We start from the raw sequence: 23,368 nt of genomic DNA, 5'->3' as shown, positions 1-23,368 counted from the left end.
GGTAATATTTATGAAAGGAGTGCATAAGGAACAGAAACGTTTTTGTTTGTGCCACCTTGGTTAAAGAAAAGTCCTTAACTGTAAGATGCTCGTGAACACCACTTTTCATTACAAGAAGCCTAAAGAAGTTGAAGGGAAAAGGGCTGCCGGAGGAGCTACAGTAAAGCAAATCTCCTTAAAGCGGACTTTTAATTGTGACCACCCTCCCTGACATCCTCGGCCTAACTGCAGAGAAACATTCCCAAGAGCTGGAAGGGGCCCCAGAGGATGCTGCTCCCCTCACTCTCAATTTAGCAAAAGCCCCACCACGGCCGGGCTCGCCCCCACTCCAAGGAGGCGCAGAGGCACCGCGGGTTCCGAGCCCGCAGCTCTCGGCAGCGCCGGCGGGCGGCGAGCCCAGCTGCCGGCATCGCCGCGGGCAGCCGGGGCCAGCGCCGGGGAGCGCCGTGCCGAGGGGCGGCTGCGGCGGCGGCTCCCCTCGGGCTCTCTCCCTGCTGCGTTAATTCTCCTCCCGCCTTCGCCGTGGCAGGTCGACTTCAGGGCGGCCCGGTCCGCGGGGAGATGCGGCTTCCCTGCGGCGGCCACCTGTGCGTATGGGGGTGTATTCATACATGTACACACATATATATGTATGATATATAGGGGCGTGCCTGTGTGACTGATAGCTGCGTTAGAGCGTGTCATTGCAGCGCTGTCCGACGGGGAGGGCCGCGCCTGCGGGCGATCCCGGCAAGGCGCCGTGCGCGCTGCTGGAAGCACGAGCGTGAGGAACAGGAGGGCGAGGATCACGCAGGGCTTTCGGGAGGCAAAGGGCAGCTTGTCCCCCACTCCCCCACTGCTTTTGCTCCCTTTGGGCCCCCTCCTTGTCCGAGGCAGCCCGAAAGAGCGGCGCTGGCTGTGCGCCGGTGGCGGCGGGCGCCGCAGAGCCGTGCTCTGGGATAGAGGCTGGGAGACGGGGCGGGGAGAAGGCAGCGCCGCTGCCGCGGCAAAGTGATAAAACCGGCACCAAATTTCTTCCCAACGTGGGGGCTCGATGTACGTTCCTCCTGGCGAGCGGCCAGCCGAAACCCAGTCACACAGCTGGCAGAAAGGGCAGCCCGGGCAGCCGCGAAAGCGGAGGCTCAGTGAGGCAGGAGCGGGGCGGATAACTTTCCTGCCGGGCACGGGCCGAGCGGCAGCCGCAGCTTCGTAGGAGCGGTGACAGCTCCACGGGTTCCGGGCGAGCGGGCTTTTCCGCGGCCCGGGGAAACACCGCCTCCCCCGGGCGGCCCGGCAGCTCCGGCGCCCCTCCCGGGACCGCGCTGTCCCTGCGCGCCGCGGGTCGCGCTCCCCCGGTGGTCCCAGCTCACCCTCCCGCCGCCCGCGGGAAGCGGCTCCCGCCTCACCGCCCGCTCACCCCTCTCCGGCACGGGGGCCGGCCCGGGGGAGGGCAGCGCGTCACCGGATCTGGTGGCGCCGGCAGCGGGGCGGCGTTACGGAGCGCCCCGGGAGCGGCGGAGGGGCGGGCGGGGGTCCCGGGCGGGGCCGGCATCGCCGCGCCTGGCTGCGGCCGCGGTGCCGGCGCCGCGCCGCCTCGCCTCCCCTCGCCTCCCCTCGCCTCGCCGCGCCTCGCCTGGCCGCTCCGCTCGCCGCCGCGGAGGGGCGGCGCTGCTCCCCGCACGCCCCCGCCCGGCGCCCCCGCTCCGTCTCCGGGAAGGGCGCGGGGAGCCCCACGCTCCCCCTCAGCGCGGCGGCGGAGTTCCAGCCGGCGGCGGCGGCGGCGGCCGGGGTGCGATGCCGTGTTAGCCGGCGGCCCGCCCCGAGGTAGCGCCGGCGGGAAGGAGCGCGAGTTGCCGAGGCTGGGGCTGACACCATGGGCACCGGGCGGGGGGGAGAGGCGGCCGGGCTCCCTGCGCTCCTCGGCTGAGCCCGGGGATGTGCCGGTGCCCGGAGGAATTATTTTGGAACTAGCACGGAGCGGTGGGAGGAGGACGAGCGGCACAGCGTTTCACAGCTGCGAGGAAGTCGTCCGGCGGTGCTGTATAGGCAAGTAAGCCCTTGCTTCCTTTTCGCCGCGTTCTCGAGTGACTTTTTTTTTTTTTTTTTTTTTTGCAGCTGCTGGTCGGTTGCTCCCAGTTGGGAGGCCGGATGGTCGGCGGTGCCAGCAGCAGCTCTCGGGGGTTAAGTTGCAGGGGATTGGTGGCCGGGATTGCAGGGGAACCCCGCTCCAACTCCGCGGGCATCCCGCTGTTGCGGTGCTCCGGTGCATAGCCGGTTAGGAAGCTCCATGTCCCGGCGCTTCCCACTTCTGCAACTATAGGAGATGATACCTTCTTACAGGCATTTCATATTGTTAAATGCCTTCTCCTTTTTGCTGAGCGGTAACTAAATTGTAGGAGTCCCTCAGTTGCTTTCCATCAGTGTTTCTCGTGGGAGAGAGGCGAGATGCGTGTTAGCCTTTCGTAAGTTAGTACTTATGGATTCAGATAGCGAACCCAGAGTTTTGATTTTTATGCCCTTAACTTTCTTGTGCCCTGCCTGGTGTTTTTCTTTGAGATGCTCTTGCTGTGAGGTTATGATTTGTCTAGCCTTGTTTGTTTGCTTTTAGCCTGTGGATATTTATTGCTATGCTTGACATGCAATGAAACGAAGAGTTGACTCTAATTTATTTCAGTGTATGGAGGACAGGTTGCGGGCAGGGGACTAATTCTGCTCCCAGAGGAGCTCCACTTCAAAGGAAGAGGCCCGTGGGGCTGTAATCTCCACTGAAAACTCGGAGAGCTCAGAGCAGACCTGTCACACTGCAAAGAACGAGTTCTGCTCACCGTTCAGCAGTGATAGCGTTTAAGCTAAGCTGCCTGCCTTCCCGTACCTGTGAAAAGACCTGACTCTGAAGTGCAGGGAATAGAGATATGAATTCTGGGCGTGTTTCGGTGAAGGCAGAACTTCAGACACTGTTTAATTAAGTTTGCTCTTACTGATTTCCCGTGTCTTCTTTATGAGCCTGAAAACTGCAATCTGTTACAATGACCTTGATGCATGTTGTATTCTAATATGAAAGCAGCATAGAATAAAAGTATTTACACAGATTTACAGCTAAGCTCTGATGTTTCGCTAGGAGCTCAGTCAGTTTCAGTGAATGTGGCAGTTTCAGCAGGGGCACTGGGCATGGCATGTGTGCAGGAAATAACTTGGGAAAATAACTTGCTAATAGTGATGAAAGTAAAAGTTACAGTGTTGGAAACATGTTTCTTCAGAAATGCCACTGTGTGTGAAATGTCTGTTGAGTTTTGGATATTTCATTTTCTAATCACTGTGATCTGTACTGAAAGGAGTGTGTGGGCGTTGTGTGGCAATCTCGAGGCTTCCCAGGTTAATGCACTTTGATTTGTCAGCAGCAAGGGATCTTTTTATGCACTGAAATACACATTTTTACGTAGATGCAAGATTGACATGATAAGGTTAAAAAATGTTGGGATGTCAGTATGGTGAACATGTAACTAACTCAAGTTTATAGCTGAGAGATAAACTAATCCTTTCCCGTAATCGTGGAAGGTAAACTGGCTGAAGGGAGTGTCATTTGTTTCAGTGCAGTTTATGGACAATGTTCCTATGGTTTGTTCATATTTCCATCTCTCTGACGATGCTGAGAAACACAATCAGAATAACTGCTGCTAGACAGTGGGATGCAAACCTGTCCATTAGTTAAAACACTCAGCTTATTCTGCCTCATATAAAAAAAAGTACAGTTTTTGGCAAAGTCTGCCTAGGGTTCTATTGTAGTAATTCCTTCCTCTGTTGCAGAGTGGCAGGCTTTCACTAGGCATGTGCAAGGGAGAACATGAAATACTGAAGCATGCACTGATCTGGAATTCATTTGGGCTATGTATTACATTTGAGGTTTCCACAGTTAGCATAAGTAAGTGCTTATGCCTGATCATATGAATAAACCGGTTTTAAAAAATTGTATTAACTTTGTTACTTCTGATGCATATTGCAGACCCCTCTTCTTAATTTTTCCCCTTTCAAACTAATCTAATGCTATACCCATTCTTTGCCTGGAGAGGAAGAAAACATAATTTAATGAATCATCATTTGGTTTTTGCAGTGTCTTGTCCCATAGCTATGAGATAATCTAATGAAGGTTCCCATTACTGAATTAAAGAACATGGTGCTCTAAACTTTCACTTACAGTTAGATTTTCCCTCTTTTATGTGGCTGAAGAACCGAGTTTTCACAAGGTCTGAGAAAAAAAAAGAAATATTGCTCTTTCTGTTAGAAACTTGAAGGAGGAAGGTAAGACTTGAGGTCTTTAAAGACATAATTAAAAACATTAATTTTAAGATATTAATCAACCTCCTTTGCTTTCACACATTATCTTTTACTTGATACTTGTTGGAAAGCCTTCCTGCATGTTAATACTTTATTTTACAATGTGTATAGTCCTTAATTTTAAAAATTCAGGAGTGGCCATCACACACTTCACTGTAAGGCTGTTCTAGAATCCTGTTTAATGTTCTGTATACCACTTGGCTTGTATCCTTTGAATCAGAGATTTTCAAAGTACACCGTATTCAGCTTCATAGTATGCATTTTTGTTTTAATTTTATGAAAAATTTCTTTACTAGAGAAGATTTTTGATCTCAATTCAGAAATTTCAGGGCAAGCTCAGAAGTTATTTTTCTTTCCTATTTTTTTCATGTTTGCTCCGTCATGCTTTTTGTCTTTTTGGGCATAGCTTTCATGAACTAACAGAAATACCTGTAAGCAAAATTAAAAACACCAACAATTAAATATGGTTTTTTTCTAGTCAGCCCAACCCAGTTGAGTGTGCAATTTCTATTTATTCATCTTAGATTGAATATTAGACAAACAAACAAGAGCTGTAGTCTGCTCTCAGCTTTTTCCTCTGAAGTGCTCAAGTAACTACCATTTCTTCATCCCTGTAACAGCACTAGTCCTTGTGACTGAGCTGTCACAAGGTTTCTTTCTGGTAGTCATCACCAGATCTGATTGCATTTGTTGTTAAAAAGCTAAAGAGATGCTGTGAAAGATAAAAAGCATCAAATGGATTTAATGGGTAGTGTTTCTTGGCCCTTCACATGGCTGTGCTTTCGGTTCAGGTTTCCAGAGGGCTGAATGTGGTTGAGTTGAATCCCAATATGAGGCTGTTTCATGTACCTCTGGCAGTATGCTGTGACACTGGCTCGGCATGATTACGCAGACAAACTTCTGTATTTGCTCAGAGTGTTATCTGCCATAACTGGAAGAGTCAGGAAGCCTTACTGTTGTTGTGCCAACCTAGATTTTCTGGATTCCTGTTGCAGATCAGAGGAAAGAGAGAAATCATACATTAAAAAAACCCCAAACCTCAGAACTCAAAACAGGTTATGTCTCAAAGATGTAGCTATAATCAACACCAGGGAATGCAGTAGAGACACATCCAGGGAAATTCACACACAAATTTATTATCCAGTGAGGGAATTATTACTCATCTTGAGAGATTGATTTAGTCTTGGGAGATTGATTTAGTAGGTGATGTACCTACCCCTTATGAAGAAGAGGAGCTATGTGATATGGAAACAAAGCTTTTTTCCACTGCACACTTCAGTTGTGGCTGTCAGTGTCATTTGGGACTCTAAAGCCTTATCTTCAGTAATTAGTTTGAATTGGCCAAAAGAGGTGGAACGCTCTGTTGTGTGATGACTCTGGTGCTGCAGCAGCCAAGGGCTGGGTTGTTTCCTGGGGATTTGCTCTCTTCAATTTATTAAAGTAATGAGTAGGGGAAAACTAATCAAGAAGAGTGTTTGGGATAAGATTAATTTTATGATTTGTTCTCTGGTTTATTTTGGATAATGTTGGGCAAAACCATAAAAGTTCTTCACCGTGATACTTATGTGAGAGTAGCAATAGTTTTGACCGCCATATATAAATATGTGCAATATATCTGGGATTAAGGTTTTGTACATGAGGTCAGAACATGGATAAACAATAACTGCTGGACACAGTTTGCTGTGCCACTCATGCACTTCAGAGATAAGGGATGGATGGTTTATGAAAGGCTGTGCTGTACGTTCCACTGTGAAAAGCAGGAGGTCCCCCATGCCAGGAACTGAGCACAGTGGTAAGACTCATGCCCTGAGGGTGGCAGTGGATGTTCCCAGTGTGGAATAAAACCTGGAGTAGAGCAAAAGTCCCACACTGGTGCTCACAGGGTGCTTTTCAACAGCCACTGAAATTCCTGTGTAAGATGTGGTTGGTGTGAAGGCGCTGATGCTTTACTGCGTTAATACTGACATGGGTGCTGAGTCTGTGAAAGAACTCATGGCTTCAGGGGTGCTGTGGGTGTGATTGATTGATTGATGAATTCCCCATTTGGTTATCATCTGGAACAGGGATGACTTTTTAATTCTTTTCTATGAAGTTTGTTCCTTCCTCTTAGATTTAGGTGTTCATTCCTTGGTTGGTTAAGATTTTGGTTCAAAGGTGTGCTTTTAAAGATGATAAACATCAAGTACTTCTGAGATAACACCAGAGAGGAACAATTTATTAATCAGATTATTCTAAAGTTTGGGTTTTTTTTTTTACATTATTAATGTGTTGTTTTCAAATAGTGAACGTGTACTTGGTTTCATGTTGAAGATGTTAGAAATGGCAATTTAAGTAAATTTTTTATTGCTTTTGGTCAAATGATTCAAATAGACTCAGATTTAAGTGTTAATAAAAACTGTTTGAGTAAAACAAAACACGTCTTTTCCCCTCCACTTTTTGAATTAAATTTGTTTAAAAAACAGCTAACCATAAAGTGAGAATGGGAGAGCTGTTTATGACATTCATATTTCTTCTGCTTTCTGTCAAAAACTAAAGGGAATTTTCATCATCTTGTACAAATGACATTTTGTACAAATTACTATCATGAGTGATAGTAATCATATCCTCTGATTCTTTCTTGGTGTAAAGACTATTTTGCTATTTTTATTGAATTTAGTGTAAAAATGTCATTGATTTCAACAGGTATAATACTAAGAACTTGGGAATATTTAAATTTTTTTTAAAAATCTGATATTCATGCTTAATGTAGCCGTTACTATTTGCCATAATACAAAACACTGATGCATAATTACAGAATTGTTTCTAAAATGCTTTGCTGTTTTGTATTTGCTATGCTAAATATATCTTCATTCATAATTATGTGAGATAGCTTTTTCTAGTTTCTCTATATGCCAAAATGTTTTGATTGACTCTTTTAACAGTTCTGAATAATGAACTGTATGCTTCAGCTTCAAGAACACAAATGGACATTGATTTTCTTTGACTTGCTTTTGACCTCTAAAGAAGTAAAGTCATTAGAATTATGCTTGAAAGAGCTTTGCTCTCTCTCCTATCATTTTATATACATTATGAATGGGCTTTGGGAACTAATCTATGCTAATCACATTTTTTTTTCAAGTGAAAAGGGAGGGGAAAATCATCAGCTCTACAGTTGTCTTGCAGCTCTAGGTTTCATCACTCACAGCTGTCTGCCTGTATCCATTACCAGTTGGTATCGCAGCTGTATGTCCCTGAATGCAGCAGAATTCACAAACAGTTCTTCTAACAACTGTTTAATTGGTTATTAAATGGCAAACATTCATGTGAAGTGTAAGGGTTTGGCCAGTGCAGTGAAGTTGTTCTCAAGTAACAAGGCATACAGTGATGCCTGTGTAGGGTTCCTCACTGAAGATCCATTTTGAGTAAAAGTCAGCATCAGATCTGTGTCTCTACAGGTTTTAATGTCTGGAGTGCCTTTGTTCTTGTTCTGTGAGTTACATGTTTTACATTTTTGTGAAACAGCTTTATGGATACAGAGTGTAAAGGTAAAAGGTAAAAGATAAAAAGGTAAAACATAGAAGTAGTCTTTTCAAAGTCAGAAATGGATGCAAGACCAAATTGGGTTTACTGTGCTGAGGAGCTGGTGTGGTTGACACGTTTACGACTGGGGCAAGATAGGGCACTTCAGGGGTGCAGTTCCTGGCAGGGCTCCCTGTCCCTAAACTAAGCAACTCCATTAACCTAAGTGCAAAAATAGCCACTCCGCTGCTTTTTCAGCTTTTTCTTCTCTGTCAAATACAGTGGCATTCATGAAAGAGTTTTATGGGAGAAAGAATACTGCAGCTGTGCTACAGGCGTTTCCAAGCAAAGTGTATAGAAATCACGACAGCATCTGATGATGATCACCTCTCATTTTATTTAAGCTCACTGAGCTAAGAAAGGACCTTCCTGGATAATTGAATACACAAGGAGATAATTTCTTTCTGCACTGTGTCATTAGTCTTTCAGCTAGTTAATTCATAAGCATGTGTAATAATAGTTCATCGTATGCTTCTTTTCACAACTTACTGTCTTATGCAGTTGTGATGTTGTCTGGGCTGGTTCCTAGGGTGTCTTAATTAAAATTGCTTACATTTCAGTTTATTAATCTGTTTTATTAATCAGCTTTCCCTTGCACTAAATTAAATAACTTACTTAACCTCTAAAGGGAGAGCTGATCTTACTTATCAGTGGTAATATATTGTCTTATTCTCCCTGTTTTCAATGTTATTTATATGTGCAAAGTTTTCTTGTTAATTTTGAAAAATCCTAAACCTTTTGATATTTGATAGGTGGATCAGAGTATTCACTGCATGCTTTGATTAAGGGAGGAATCCAGTTAACAGTGATTTGATATTGCTGTTTGTCACTACACGCCTGCCCAACCTGCCCTTTCCTGTATACCTTACTGCCTTTTTTTTAACATCTTCATGATGCTACAATTCTTATTTCTGACATGAAAATCTTAAGGTTAATCTCAAGCATTATTCCCTTATGTGGTGCATCTTATACCCAGCCACACTGATTGTTTTCTCAGATTCTCAGATTTCTCTCAGATTTCTCTCAGATTTCTCTAAGATTCTTTATTTTTTTGTGCTTCTGTTTATCTGTGTATAACTCCTTATTGAGATTAATTTATAACTCTTTATAAACCCTGTGTTTGCAGCACTGAGTCCATGACTTTTTTTCTCTTTGAAACAAGACTTGATTTTTGGTTTTACTGTTAACTCTTTGCTATTATGTATTAGCTGTATTTGTCTAACTGCAGTGAAGGCATTTTTTTGGGGGACACCCCTGCCCGCGCCCCGCTCCCCTCCAGCATTTTGGGAAATGAAAAGTAAAATATTTGGGCATCAGTTATCTTTTGGAAAAATTACAAGAACATTATTAATCATCTTCCTTTTAGTCTAAAGAGCATGAAAAGACATAACATTTCCCCTGCTAGTTACTGCATGATAGTACTGACCACTCTGTTTATACACCTTCTCTACAGGTTTTTGATGGCTGTGGAACTGTGAGCCTGAGATCACAAGTAGCTAGGGTCATAAAGGTCTAGCCAGACTGCATGAAAGAAGGCAGTAAAATATAGTGGGTTTGCTTTTTCATTCTTTATGGTGTGATAGAAAGAGGGTATATATGACCCTTGAAAAGAGGAAAAGGTGAATAGTTGTATTTCTAGACAAAGCACAGAGAGAACTGCAAGAAGGACAGAAGCAAGATATTTGACGAGAGAGCTTCTGTCTATGTTTTTGAGGGGAAAGAGGTGCTTTCCAAGACTGCAATTGTTCAGTAATCTTCAGAATTGTATCCTTGAAATACAGACCTTCACAGCTTGTGAAGTGTTCTGCCAGAAAAGTATTCCCTTTCCGTATAAGAAATGTCTGGGTAAGGCTGTTGTTTGTGTCATTGTTCTCCAAAAGTTCCATGAATTCCCCATATTTGAAGCAGGAACTCATGTACAAGAATTCAGTTGCACCCTTAGATGGACTATTCCCTTCTGCAGGTACATCTGTGGATGTAGTTGAGAAGCTCTGGTTTTTTTTGGCTGTCTGAGGTTGGCCTCAAAGTGCACAAGAAGCAACAAGGGAATACATGAACGTACATGTACCTCTGTCTTAAGGTGAATTCTGACATAAATTTGACTTCCTATACATGCCTCTTGATGGCATGGCAATCGATGGAGACTATGTGGAGTTATGAACCTCATTTCACAATTTCATAGCTCCAGTGAGTAGGTCTGGAAAAAACAGCTGGAAGCACCTCTAGGGGCAACTCTAGAAATATAAAAATGAGATCCTGTGCCTTCTAAATACTAATTCTGCTTTAGAGAAAGTAGATGAGAAGGAAGGTGCTTTCATGGATCAAGTGTCAATATTACTTGAGTTATAAAGCAATACACCAGCTTAATTTATATTCCTCATTTTATGGCAGCAGAATTGTCTTTTCTTGATGGCAAGAGGAATCTTAGATCTTCCTATGTATAATATCTCTCTCTAGAGGCATTTAAAAGGCTGAAAAAAACCTCTGCACAAAAGCTTGCAAAACCTGTGAAGTACTTTGAAGTTCTGCAATTATGGCTAAATGTCACTTTCTGCAGGTTTATGGCATGTAAGTAGCTGGAGATGCTACTGCGGGAAAAGCTTGTCCTTTGTCTTTAAAAAGCACACCTCATAGTAGTGAACTGTATTTGTGAGTGTATAAACTGTCCTGCTCTGTGGACAAAACCTGTGGTCAAAACGCATCTGTCTGTCAAAGCTTTCTGTTAGCTTAAAAATGAGGTTGAATTACATAAATACCATCTTTTATTTGAAAGATTTTCTTACCACCATACGTCTGAAATCCACTTGTATTTAGAAATCATGAGAAACAACCTGAAAACATTCTTTAAAGTACTAGAGTGTAATGCTAGTCATCAAAATTATGGTCTCTAATACCAGCCATTGTTTTCAGAGTACTGGGGATCATTTGGGGAGAAGATTAGGGACAGTGTTTGACTTTTTAGTTTCAGACTATGCAAATTTATTCAGTGTAGTGGGTGCTCTAGATTGGGAGTAACTGTATGTGCCAATAGCACATATCTAGGCAGCCTTCAGTCTCAGATGAGAGCTCCTCTAGAGTCTGTGAATCAAATCTTCAGAATGACTTTTAAAACTTGAAAATAATGGGAAGTAAAATCCATGAAGCAGTAATTTATAAAACTAACTTGGTGTATTACATGCAGCAGATATCTAAAATGAAGTGTGCTGCTGCTCACAATCTGAAGGCTTCTGGAGGTACTGCTGCTCACAATCTGTAGCTGCTAGAAAAGAGACACTGTATGTTGTTCTCTGTTTAGATAAGTTTTTCTTGGAGTAATGCTCATGGTAATTGTATTGCTGATTTCCATAGCAGCTTGCCTACAGTTATTTGGAAGGAAGAGTGCAGGTGTTTTGCAAGAGCAGGACAGGCATGACGTGTTACTGAGTCAGCTGCTTCCTCAGCCATGGGGAGGATGTTCTTCCATCACATGCTTGGTTTTCATCATTCTGCGACGCCTTTGATTTACTGAAATACTCAAGGCAGCTTCTGAAGTGTGAAATTACTTGTATGATGGTCCCTTCTGTCTGAATAGCTACCCAGTGTGTAAGGCCTCGCTGAAGTGCTCGTGTTAAAAGCTTGGACACAATATTTCTGCTACAGGTCAGTGAACATGCTGCAGATGGTTGCTTGTGGTAAACCCCATATTCGGGGTGGGTGTTCTGCCCCAAAAAGCTTGGGCTTTGTTTGTCCTCACTGCCATTACTGATGTCTCTTCCTGTCTCCCATGTTTTGTGTTGTAGTCCACCATGTCAGTTGCTTCTGTGTTTGCAATCCCTCAGCACCAGGAAGGCTATGCATTAGCTTTTTCCTGGCCGTCTTCTTGGATGTTATCTTGCAAGAAAACGTGTGATTCATTGTGGTTACTTATGAGATTCATAGTTCTGAGACTTACTTTCAGGAAGCCTGTGAGATCTTCAGCATAATAATCCTATAATGGTGTGATACAGTGATATAAAAGTGCGCCATTCAGGGAAGAAGTGGTACGTGGGGAATTTTCTTTGTTGTTTGTATGTACAGCAATGACCGTATGTGGCACCTCTTGGAGATAAACGTGGCATCATGATAAGCGTGACATGATAGAAAAGACTTATCTACTCCTCTGTAAAACTTGAGGAATAACATTTGTTTCTATTTCTGGTTAGTGATGCGTGCAAACAGAGAATATATTTCTTTTAAATAGCCATAAGGCATGATTTTTGCTTTTCAGCCAGTTTTTCCCTGAAGAGAAGACAAAATTGGTAATTTGAGAACAGCTCATCCTGATTCTTCTGAGAATGGTCCCTATTTAGAGCTTCACACTTATGATTTCCCCCCATTTCTGTTGTATCCTTTACTGGCTTCCAGCTTAGACAGTGTGTGTTTTACACATACTTGTGTGCATACTTGTGTTCAGAGCAGATAAAAGACTGTGGCAGATAAATATAATAAGTGTGTCAAGTATGATATATTATGTGCTTTTCAGCCTTGATAGCCCTGGAATTTGGAAATTTGCAATAAAGCCATCTTTGATCATGAGAGCAGCAACATTACATGGCTGACTGTTCTTGTGGCTTCTATTACACCTATGTAAAGTAGAGGGTGGCTTGTGCTTGTACAGGGATTGACCCTCTTTCATATAATCTTTCTCAGGCTGCATACCCTTCTCAAATCTATTCAGAAGTATGAGTGAGGATCATCTTCCAGGCCTGTTAAATCTTCTCTTTATGTGCTTCTGCTAGTTCTTCTTCCCTTACATCAAACAGAACCTCTCTTCTGTTTTCAAAGGTTTTGTTTAGTAAAGCCAAGCATTAGGTGCTGTATTTAGCAGCTTACTGAGGTTTTTGTTCTTCCTACCGGCCCATCACTGTCTGAATTGCCTGAAATTTCCACAGTGCATATTTTTCTGTCTCCTATAAAAGTAAAAATGCCCTGCTTGAAAATCTGCCTTTATGACATTAGGTTGTCATCTTAACTTCTCCTAAGATGGTTACAGAGGGTTTCCATCTGGAACTGATTTCAAGCCTGAATGAGAACTTTTTTCAGTGGATCATTTTCAATAGTTTTATGTAATTCAGTGAGATCTTAATGCCTATTTCTTTTAATAATGGAAATCCCTTTTTTCACGCTTTTGTCCTGGTAATCCAATAATAGTATCTGCTGTTTGTATACTGATGTGTATTAATATATCCTGGCTCAGGGCACGAAAGTAGTGTTTCTTGTTTCAATAGCTACACTTGACTACTTAATTTTAAACTATTTAATATACATTTCTTTGGTGAAATTGCAGATACATGATGTGAATGTTTTTAGACATCCACTTTTAGGCGATACGTAACAGACAAGGGCAGATTACCTGGAAATTTTCTTTAAGTTTGATAAGACATCCCTGTTTTCTTTATGGAGGAATCTTCAGCATTTGGTGGCAGTTGCGGCAGTGATAGGTGTTAGGTTCCTTGGACTTAGATCTATTTCCATTTGTTCAGCAACAGAAAATTCAAAGTGTCAAGGGTTTAGCCTAGAAATACAGGAAAAGGATTTAAGAATGAACAGCTTGATCAAGAGAAATTACACGTTAGTTTGAATGTAAAGTGAATTAAAAAATGCAGTGAATTAGCGAAGAGATATCTTGCTCTTGAATCCAGACTGTGAAGATGTGAAGTGTGGGGACACCCAAAAAGAAGAGATGGATTCTGGTGTTCACTGGCTCCTCTCAGAGTCACCATCATGCTCATGAAATGTTGGAGTGGGCTATGAGCATTCCAATGAGTGGGCGGTGCTGGATGACTGCACAGCTCACCTGCCTCCTCCTTGGAAAACAGAGCTTGGTCTTTTGTTATATTCCATGCTCTCTTCCTCAGAGGTTGCAATCCAAAAATAACATAGCAACCAACTGTACTGCTGGAAGAAAGGAGTGGTGAACCTGTTTTAATTGCAGAGAGGTGAGTGGGTGTGGTTTGTAGGCTGGTCAGAAGCTGTGTGAAAAACTGGTTGTTAAACTGGTCTGTTGCAATTTTTTTCCAATTGTCTTGTCTCTATTGTTGAGTTTTACCTCAAGCTTTTCTCTGTGTAATAATTTTGTTACTGAAGCTCAGGAAAAATTCAAAACTGTAAGTTTTAATTTAAACATACTTTTTTCAGTTTGGCAATGCCAAGTTTATGGAGTAGGGCAGGGTCTCGACAGTCAACTGGAACTCTGAATGGGATTTACTCTGTGATCATCACATAGACTTGTGCACGTTGCATAAATTTCTTTTGGTTCATTTATCTCACTTAGCTTAAATTCACACTTTGTGCACACATGGTTAGTACTTTGAGTCTTCATTAATGAATGATTACACAAAGGTTTATTTCCAGTTATTAGAGACAGTGGATGCATGTAGTGTGTTAGATAGTGATTTAAATGTGGTTTTGGTTTCTCAAAAATATTTTTCATGATCTCATAACAAATGACTGTATACTTGGTCACTACTTTTTCTGATGTATTACTTTTTGGAACAACATTACTCAAATCTGTAAAATGATTTGTTATAGGAGCCTTTAAAATGGATTTGCCTAGATCTATTCTTGATATAAGTTATATTTATTATAAAGTCATATTTGCTCAATTAGCAGTCTCTGTCTTAACTAATACATTGTAAAGAAGAACACTTAGAAATTTTAAAATTCATGTAGTGTAATAAATACAAAGGGATCTCTACAACCATTCTGTCCGTGAATAAAGCCACAACTGCATAATAAATGTTTTATTTTCTACTACAGCACTGTAAAATAGTGGGTTATTATTTAGAGAGCTATAAATTCCCGAAATAAATTATTTTTTTGTTTGTATTTAAAAAAACCCAGCTGAATAGATGGGAAAGTAGCCCATGCTGCTTCTCAAATTCCAACTTAAAAAAAAAATCTTTTCCTGCATTAGTATTTAATTTCAAAACTGCTATGTGGACAAATGGTCAAATCTGTATATGATTTTTTTACAACATTACATTTTTCCAGTTATCACAATAATGAAAATAAAACTGAAATATAGGACTAATTTGAATGAAAGTGGGAAGATAACCTAGGATGAAGCCAGCTAGAAAACACTCTCAAAGCAGTTACTAACATTCGCTTTAGGATGACTTCACTGTCTTAATAAATACTCATGTTCTGGCAGGGCCTCTAATGTATGAGGCTTGGGCATGTAGGGTTAATGGAAAGTACTGAGTAAATAGCATAGTAGTAACAGTCTAAGTTATCCCTTTGAAGTAGAGAGAGGAGATATGACCATACTGATTCTGTCTGTCCCACAGCACCTCGACAGCTACTCATTCTGTAAGATGAATCAGCAAGCAAGTGTATTAATTGCTGATATGAGACATTAAACCACTTACAATTTATGTTTTGCTATCCTAGTAGTCAACAGATGCCCATTAGGAAAGATTTGTCTCTGCTTTACTTTGAGGTGGTAGGCTATCTATCAAGAATGAAAGCTCACATCCCTGGTGGTCATGTTAATTGCCAGTTGGATTCATAACGGAATATCCAGCTAGGTGCTTGCACAAAACTTTTAGAAAGTTCCATCATCAGTACAGCTCCCTGTATGACAATTTTGCTGCAATTGAGTATGGGGAAGAGACTGCAGACACATAAAGGCTTCAGACGTGCAAGTGTTGCCCACCCTTCACCTTTGTGTGGGTATATATGTGCAGCATGATAGCAGAAACTTCATTTTCCTAGGCAATCTAATTAAAAAACTATCACCTCTATGCAACATATCCTTTGGTTTACTGTTACTCTCTGGATGCTTGGCCTACTGTGTTGTATTTCAGAATACAATTGTGTGTTTATAGAAAACGTATTGTGAGTCCTAGTTAAAGCTTATTTTGGCCAAATTGGTAATTATGACACAACTGGGAAAGGCAGTTCATTAACATAGATGGGGGCATGAGACACAGGCTTCCATTAATTTGTCTGAGTACGTTTTAAATTATGGCTGGGGGACTGTGAAATTTACATTGGTGTTCAGCAAATGGGCTAAGAGAAACAGTGGCAGAAGGCATTTTGCAAAGAAACTGGATGGATGGATGAAAGGCTTCTGCTGCATAGATGCAGGTTCTGCAGTTCATCATTATTCAATCTCAAAGATTAAAGCAAATTACAGTTTAGAAACTGTGAACCAAGAACTTCCTGACAAAATGTCCAGAGTCACAGGGAAGCCCTACAAACTGATTCAAATGCACAGGGATAAATTCCAGAACCCCTTTGTATTTAAATATTTATTTCCATTTTAACTTTTTATTTTCCTATGACATATGTCTCTTTTCCATGCCAGATTTCCAGTCTTTGAAAGAACAGAAAATATTTCTCTCTTGCAAAAAGAAGAATTGCTTCGTACTCTCTCATTCTTGTGGCAGTAACAGGGGGTTGTATTTTGAAATGTTTTATTTACTAATTGGAATTGAAATTTTTTTTCACTAATGAGTATTTATTTTTTTTTTTTTTTTTTTTCTTTTTTTTTTGTTGTGGCTTTTTTTTGTTTGTTTGTTTGTTTTTTCTTTCTTTTTTTTCTTCTTTTTTTTTTTTTTTTCTTTTTTTTATGTGATACCTAACTCCCCAAGGAACTTTATAACAAAGTTTATTTATTCTCCCTGCATTTTTGTGGAGCGGAAGTTCCTAGAGTTATTCAGATCCTCCTATATCCATGCAGTGTTCTTGAAAATTAAATGTAGCATTCAGATCTGCATTTTTAAACCGTGTTAAACAAATTGCCTGTAGAAATGAGGGAAAAACCTCTTGTTACTGGTGAAATTGGCACAATTTATAAACTGGCTTATTGCGTCTATTGGTTTCTGTTCACATGAAGGGTGGGAAATGTTTTTTTCTGAGTGTATTTTCTATAAAGAGATTAGAATTTAGTTGTGATAAATTCTAGTAAAATTTTGCTCCTGGTAAAATATTGGTGCATGCATGCTATGGGGTCCCCAGGAAACTTTGAGCTTTATGCTGAATCGGACTTGGAAGTACTGAAAAACGTTTGTTCACAGGCATTTTTGGAAGTTCAAAACCATCTATGTCAGTATAGTGTGTGCTTCAGAGGCTTTTCATATCCTACAAAGAAGGGAAATACCTTAATAGATCTTAGAGGCTGGGGTAAAGAGCAAAAGAGGAATCTGACAGATACGTAATTCACCTTGGCTGTTAAAGTGCTGTGTAAGAACTGAATGCAAATCTGTAGCAGAATGAGGTGAGGAAAGTGGTCACATGCACTCTTTTCATACATTCTTAGACTGCTAATCTGAAAGGCTAGTTCTTTCAGGATCAGTATGATCCTGAAAGTTTACAGCAGGATCAGTATGCAGAAAATCTTGTAAACCCATGCACATAATTTTTTTTTTTTTTTTTTTTTGCAAGACTTTTCTAAAATTTGTGTTCAATACTAAAACACAATGGTGGACTTATATTTCTTTTATATCTTCAGATGAGTAACCTGGTTTGCTGATAATATTGTTTATCTTTCTCAAATTTTACATCCTCTTCTAGTGGATGTGTACTTTTTATTCAATATACTCAGGGCGCCTTACATTCAACTAGACAAAAAAAAAAAAACAACAACAAACCAAAAAAACTTAATGTGGTGGCATCAACCAAGCAGAGAACTGTTATGATAAAGCAATTTTCCTTTACCAAAGGTTGACAGATCACTACTCTAAAGCTCGGGAACAAGTCAGACAAGTTTATATCACAAATGAAAATAGTGAGGTATGTCTAACAAATTTGGAACTCAGTGAAAAAAGGTAAATTGAGTTCTTTGGGTCTAAAGCAAGGAGCATTGCTACAGGGAGTGTATAATGCACTGTGATATAATTTCCAGTGGTAGCTTTATGAATAAGAGAATAGAACATATAGAATTATTCAGACAGTAAAAAATTATGTGCAGTGAGCACTATGAGTATAGGTTAAAAAAAAAAAAAAAAGAAAGACAATGAATAGTAGGATTTATGCGTGATGGATAGGCTTCCACTCTTGAGAGACCCCCTTGATCAGAGTTCCTCTTTCTTTCCTTTGCTGTGAATGTCTGGTGAACTTTTGGAAGCTGGCAAGGGTTTTTCTGGCAGACTGAGAGAATGCTGCCATCCAGGAAAGTCTTCTTTTCTTGACTGCAGGTTTAGAAAGCTTTTTTTTTTTTTTTTTTTTTTTTTTTTTTTTTTTTTTTTTTTTTTTTTTTTAATCACAGAGATGGACTTAATTTGCTTAATGAAAAGTGGAACTTGAAGTGATAGGCCTTAGTACACTTTGGACAGCACTGTGGTAGAAATTCTCCTTGCCGCAGCTAGTGACCATATGGTCTTTTCCTACAGATCTTCTGCTTTGATAAACATTAAATCTCTGCATAAAAGGTGCTTAAAACTGATTTTTTAAAAAAATTTATTTTATATTCTCTTGCAATATGTCCCTGAGGAAGGCTTAGCCCTATTTATTCAGTTCCCTTAATTACAATATTTTTTACTGATTTGATGTTGTTGACTTATGTAGTCACAAAAGGTCAGAGCAAGTGTTAAGTGTTATAAGGGAAGTGGGATGTAAAGCTGATGCTAGAAAGGCAGTATTTCAGGAAGGGGCTGGTATGTGGAGGAGGTGGTGGTGGTGGTGGCTGTGTTACTCTGAGTTTGGAGGTGGCAGGAGCAGCTATACCAGGAGAGCAGCATGTGCTGCCACTGCCCTGCTGCCTTCCTGGCCACACCATGGGAGTGATAGGGAAGCCATCTGGTGGGAGCTGTGCTGTGGACGCTGCAGGTGCTGGGGCTGTGGTGGCTGTTAGTGCCAGCAGTGGCTCTGCTGGCTGTGCCACCCTCTGCATCCAGCCAGCTTGAGCACAGCTGGGAAGCGTCAGGGCAAATCGCTGGTCCCAGCTTCACTGCTGCCTGCCTGGCTTCCCTCCTCACCAAGGTGGCTGAGCCTAATGCCTTAATCCTGCATCCATTCGTATGCACCAATAGTTGATTAAGGGACAGTGTTTGGGTATAAATCAGTCGCAGTCGTGTGGTCCCTTTTTACATTAAGCTAATATTATCCTTAATTCACAATTAACAGTTCCTTTCTGGAGTTCTTATCTTACTCTCCGTATTTCCTGGCTATACTGTAAGTAGTCGTTTTAAAACTGCTTGTCACCCCAACTAAAGCACAGATGATAAGTTGTCTAATGTCTTTTTGTGTACTATTTGACATTCTGTTCTTGTAAGTAATTTATTAGCAGAGAAATTGCAATGAAGGTTTGACTCTGGCTTCTTTCAGACGTTCATCTTGACAATTTATGATCTTTCACGAAATATTTATCTTACGTTCAGGAACAAAAATGAAACAAGAGACAGATTTGATATTGCATCAATGGGTTCATTCCACTTTTACATGCTTTTCAGTAAAAGAGATTTGAATCCCAGCTAATCAAAGTTGAATCAGCTCAGATGAAATTTTAGGAAGCCTTAAGTTGTGAAGGCAGCATGAAAGAACTGGAGTGTGGAGTCAGTGAGGGAGGTTACCACTGACGCTGTCTGGAAACTTAGTTTGTTACAAAGACTATGCAGTGTAACCTGATTCATGTTTATCCCTGATACAAGTCTGTACAGACCATTTTAAATGTATTAGGAATCTTTATCAATTTCTTTGAACATTTTCACAGCTATTTTGGTATCTACGAAGCAATGAGAAAAGAGTAAGTTGTGATTTATCGGAGAGATATTTTGAGATAATTTATTTCCATGTTACAAATAGAAATTCACATTCTGCAGAGTAAGAAAGAGGGCAGTTGTCCTCCCAACCACTTTTACATTACTCTGTCTTTACATATAATACACATCGATAACAATTGTGGTGTTTTTTGTTTTGTTTTGTTTTTTTTTTTTGTCTGACTCTTAAATTGAATTTTCAGTCTGTGGTTTGACTTCTTCCCTGTTTTTAGAGCTAAAAGGAAAAAAAAACAAAACAAAACCAGGAGCTGATTCTACATGAAATTTACACCTGCTGAAATGCTGGAATATATGGTTTAACATTGCATTCATTAAGCTGAATCAGAGTTGGCTGTTGTGTTATCTAGCAGTGTACTGGTGATCACCATGCTGAGTGGCTCTTAAGCTGCCTTGTGTCTGCAGCTGGAATTAATGTTACTCTTAAGAGAGGTTTAAAACTAGTACAGCCTGGATGTCAGGTTGGCCCTTATTCTCAGATACTTTGCTTTTGAAGTAGTAGTTTATCTCTTAGCTGAGTAGAGAATCATTTGCTGCCTCTCAGAGTGTTGTCATGCTGTACTGGTGGCATTGACACATCACGTCAGCCAACAGAGGTTAAAACAGAGTCTCTTCCCCATATTAGCTGGTGAGTGAATGCTTAAGTTAAGGTAACACCTTTTGGCGTTATTGTGGAAAATACTCTGAAATTCTAACACTGAATGGAATAACGTTTCTTGGTTGCAGCATGAGATCCTGGATGATCTGATTGACATTGATAAGCTCAGCAGTGAGCTGTTGAATCAATACACCAAGTTTTGCTGCCTTAGTAATACCGTCACTGTTTTCACTTGCTATAGTGGGCATATGCAGAGTGGTAATTTGACCCAGGCAGTTTTTATTGCTGTGCCTTTCCAGATGTTGTTAGTGTGCTGTCTTTAGACTCCCTCTTCAAAGCTCTTGCTTTGCTCACACAGTGCACAAACAGGTTGGATTTTTGAGTGCACTACTCAGCCAGAGAAAATGTGCCCAAGAACTGTTCAAGGAGTGTTCCTGCTTGTCCTTTGTGACAGTGTTTTGTGATGTGTCAGTTTGTCTAGCATAGAAGATAAGGTAAAGCACCTTTGAAAAACAGGGACTTTTAAAAAATGTGTTAGCTTTGATAACAACCAAGCAGAATATAAGGAAATGTTTGCTACCTCTGGAAACTCAGATAACTTCAGGAATTAAATTAAATGTTGAAATTATTTCTCCTTCATGTATGTTTTAGCATATCAAGAGGTTTCTTTCTCAACATAAAACCTGTACCTGGACACACACTTATGCCTTCTGTATTTCTGACTTTCCTCCTTTTAAATTTATACCTATATCTTGTCATCCATATTCCATTTTAAAACAAAATATGTTTTATTGTCATTTTTTGCAGAAGTTTTACCCAGCTTAGCCATCTGTAGTTCTCCTGTGCATGCCTTGTCACAGGATGCCATTCCTGTCCCTGCAAAGAAACCACATTCTGAGTCCTGTATTTCAGCTAAACCTCATTCTTCTGTGTCTCTCCCTGGTTGCTCACTGAAGCTAATTGCCACATCTGTCCACTTCTAAAATTTTTCCTTCAGCATTCAGTGGTGACATTGCAAAGAAAGAAATTCTAGAAGTAACACTGAAGGAGGTATAGCAGCTGCCAATGCAGAAAATCCTGCCAATATTAATAAATCAAGCCCTTTATAAATGTCTGTTCATCTGAACAATTAAGGCCAGCAGAAGATGTATCTTAAGGCCGAAAAAAACCCAACAAACCACCGTATTTTTCTGTACCCACTTCTTCCATGCCCCTTTCTAGGTCTACAATTTTCCTCTGTTTATATGCCAGGTGGTTAAATTTGACTATCTTCAGATGCTAAAATTTTCCTTCTGGGAGAATTACATTAGTCCAGTTTACAGATAAGATTGTTGAAGTTCATAGTTTTGTATTCATAGCCAGGAACAAGTTCCCAGGTCTTGTGTTCAGATATCCACATTTGCACAGCATCTCTCTGCGCGGTATGTGGTGTGGATTGAACTCAGTTCATCTCCAGGCAGGAAACCTGTGGAGCAAAGCACAGAGTCTCTGGCATCTTGTGGCAGCACATTCTAGTTATCACAGGAGACAGATTCTCTGTGCACATAAATCATGTGTGTTCAACAAGAAAATTACCACTGCATTTCAGTTACAAAATAAATCTTCCTAATAATATTTAGAGCATACTTGTATTTTCCACCGCACTGTGAATTTGGGGCTTTTTAAGCTTTGAAGCTCAATATCAAGAATGAATTTTGAAATGATATATATTCCTATTTGTTTTCAATAATTTTTTCCATAGGAAAAGGGTAGAGCATGCTCCGTTTGAGCATTTATTGCTTTGATTTTTGATCCCTTGCTTGTAAATAATCAGTAGCCATCTGAGTACAGCACCAGAAATGACCCAAATATTAAAAAAAAAAAAATTAACTTCCTTTCACTATGACACTTTGAAAAGAAATAAAAATAACCCTTCATACTAATTTCAAGACATCAAGATTTTTTTTGTGTTTGTTGAAAATTTCTTCAAAATATATTGCATGGTCCAACTTGTGAATTTACGTTTCTTTAATTTTTGAAAAATTAAAATTTTTAGAAACCTAGTATATATCTTTTGGGTAAGGCTTAGCTCTACTGATGACTGCAGCATTTTTCAGCTCATATTTTTTTCCTGTTTATGTAGGCATTTTTATGTTTATTCAACCATGAAATGTATATTAGCAGTGCTTCAGACACATGGGAAGTTAGATTATGTTTTTTGACTGGTAGGAAAAAACAAATAAAAATGATGGCTCTTGTTCACAACCATCTCCCAGGAAGTGCAATGCCCATTCCAATTTCTTTTGTCTATTTACCAGGAATAAAGTTTGCTGAAGCAAAAGTTTTGGTTAACTCTCTTGTATTACCATTGGCCGGAAATAAGGATATGTATGATTTTCTTTGCCTTCATGGGAGTTCTTTGACAGTACAACTGGGTTCATGCACCCTGTACTCTAGTTGTTGAAGGATCTGGATAGGGAAGTGATTTGTCAGCTTCACTTTTGGTTGGTGGGGGTATTTAAATCCTCCCTCTCTCTCTATTTTTTTTTTTTTTTTTTTTTTTTTTTTTTTAATGAAAAGATGAAGTTATTAAAATTGCAACTTCAAGTGTTAAAACCAGTAAATATGTGTTCTTCAACTTGTCTTTACATGTCACGAGATGGTACAATAATAGCACAACATATCTCTATTCCAGAGTGTTGCAGCACTCAGTTAATAGGATTAAGGGTAATAAGTTGGGATTCTCATGTATTTATGATATGATGAGTTGCAGCATTATTTACTGCCACTGAAATAAGGCACAGAGCTGCAGGGTTAATGAAACATTGAAATAAAATGGTGAATCTGCACAAATACTGATCTAAATGTCATTTGGTGAAAAAGTAACATTTGACTCATGAATTCTAAGGTAGATTTGATTTATCTTTACTTGTGTGATATTTGGATACAAAATGTGGCTGTATCTTATAGACCTGTTTTATAAACACTTGTTTTATTTGGTTTGACTTGGGACATGAAGTTGTCTGCTTTATAAATGACTAACATTTGCATTCTTCTTGCACACTTTTTTTAGGGAACAGAGCAGTTCAGATAAATACTTTTTTATTGAAGAAAATGAGTTTGACCTGATTCATGATAAACCCTTATTTTGATAGTTTTTGCTGTCTAGAAGTTAGAAGTACAG

General features: G+C 40.4%; 1 protein-coding gene across 5 annotated transcripts in view; it reads left to right on the top strand.

The window, feature by feature from the left end:
* Positions 1-529: 529 nt before the first annotated feature.
* SNTG1 (syntrophin gamma 1) overlaps positions 530-23,368 on the top strand; it is a 327,370-nt gene continuing 304,531 nt past the window's right edge. For 3 of the 5 annotated variants that reach the window (XM_058422692.1, XM_058422687.1, XM_040080433.1), the window contains exon 1: positions 1,829-2,025. The gene's annotated coding sequence lies outside the window, so the exon portion shown is untranslated. Of the gene's footprint in view, positions 588-1,828; positions 2,030-23,368 lie in introns of those variants that run through there. The other 2 variants (XM_040080452.2, XM_040080443.1) reach the window with 2 other exon arrangements.

Source organism: Hirundo rustica, chromosome 1 (assembly GCF_015227805.2).
Source record: "Hirundo rustica isolate bHirRus1 chromosome 1, bHirRus1.pri.v3, whole genome shotgun sequence".
NCBI lineage: Eukaryota > Metazoa > Chordata > Aves > Passeriformes > Hirundinidae > Hirundo > Hirundo rustica.
Note: the sequence above shows the minus strand (reverse complement) of the source record. Positions and strands in the feature narration are given on the sequence as shown.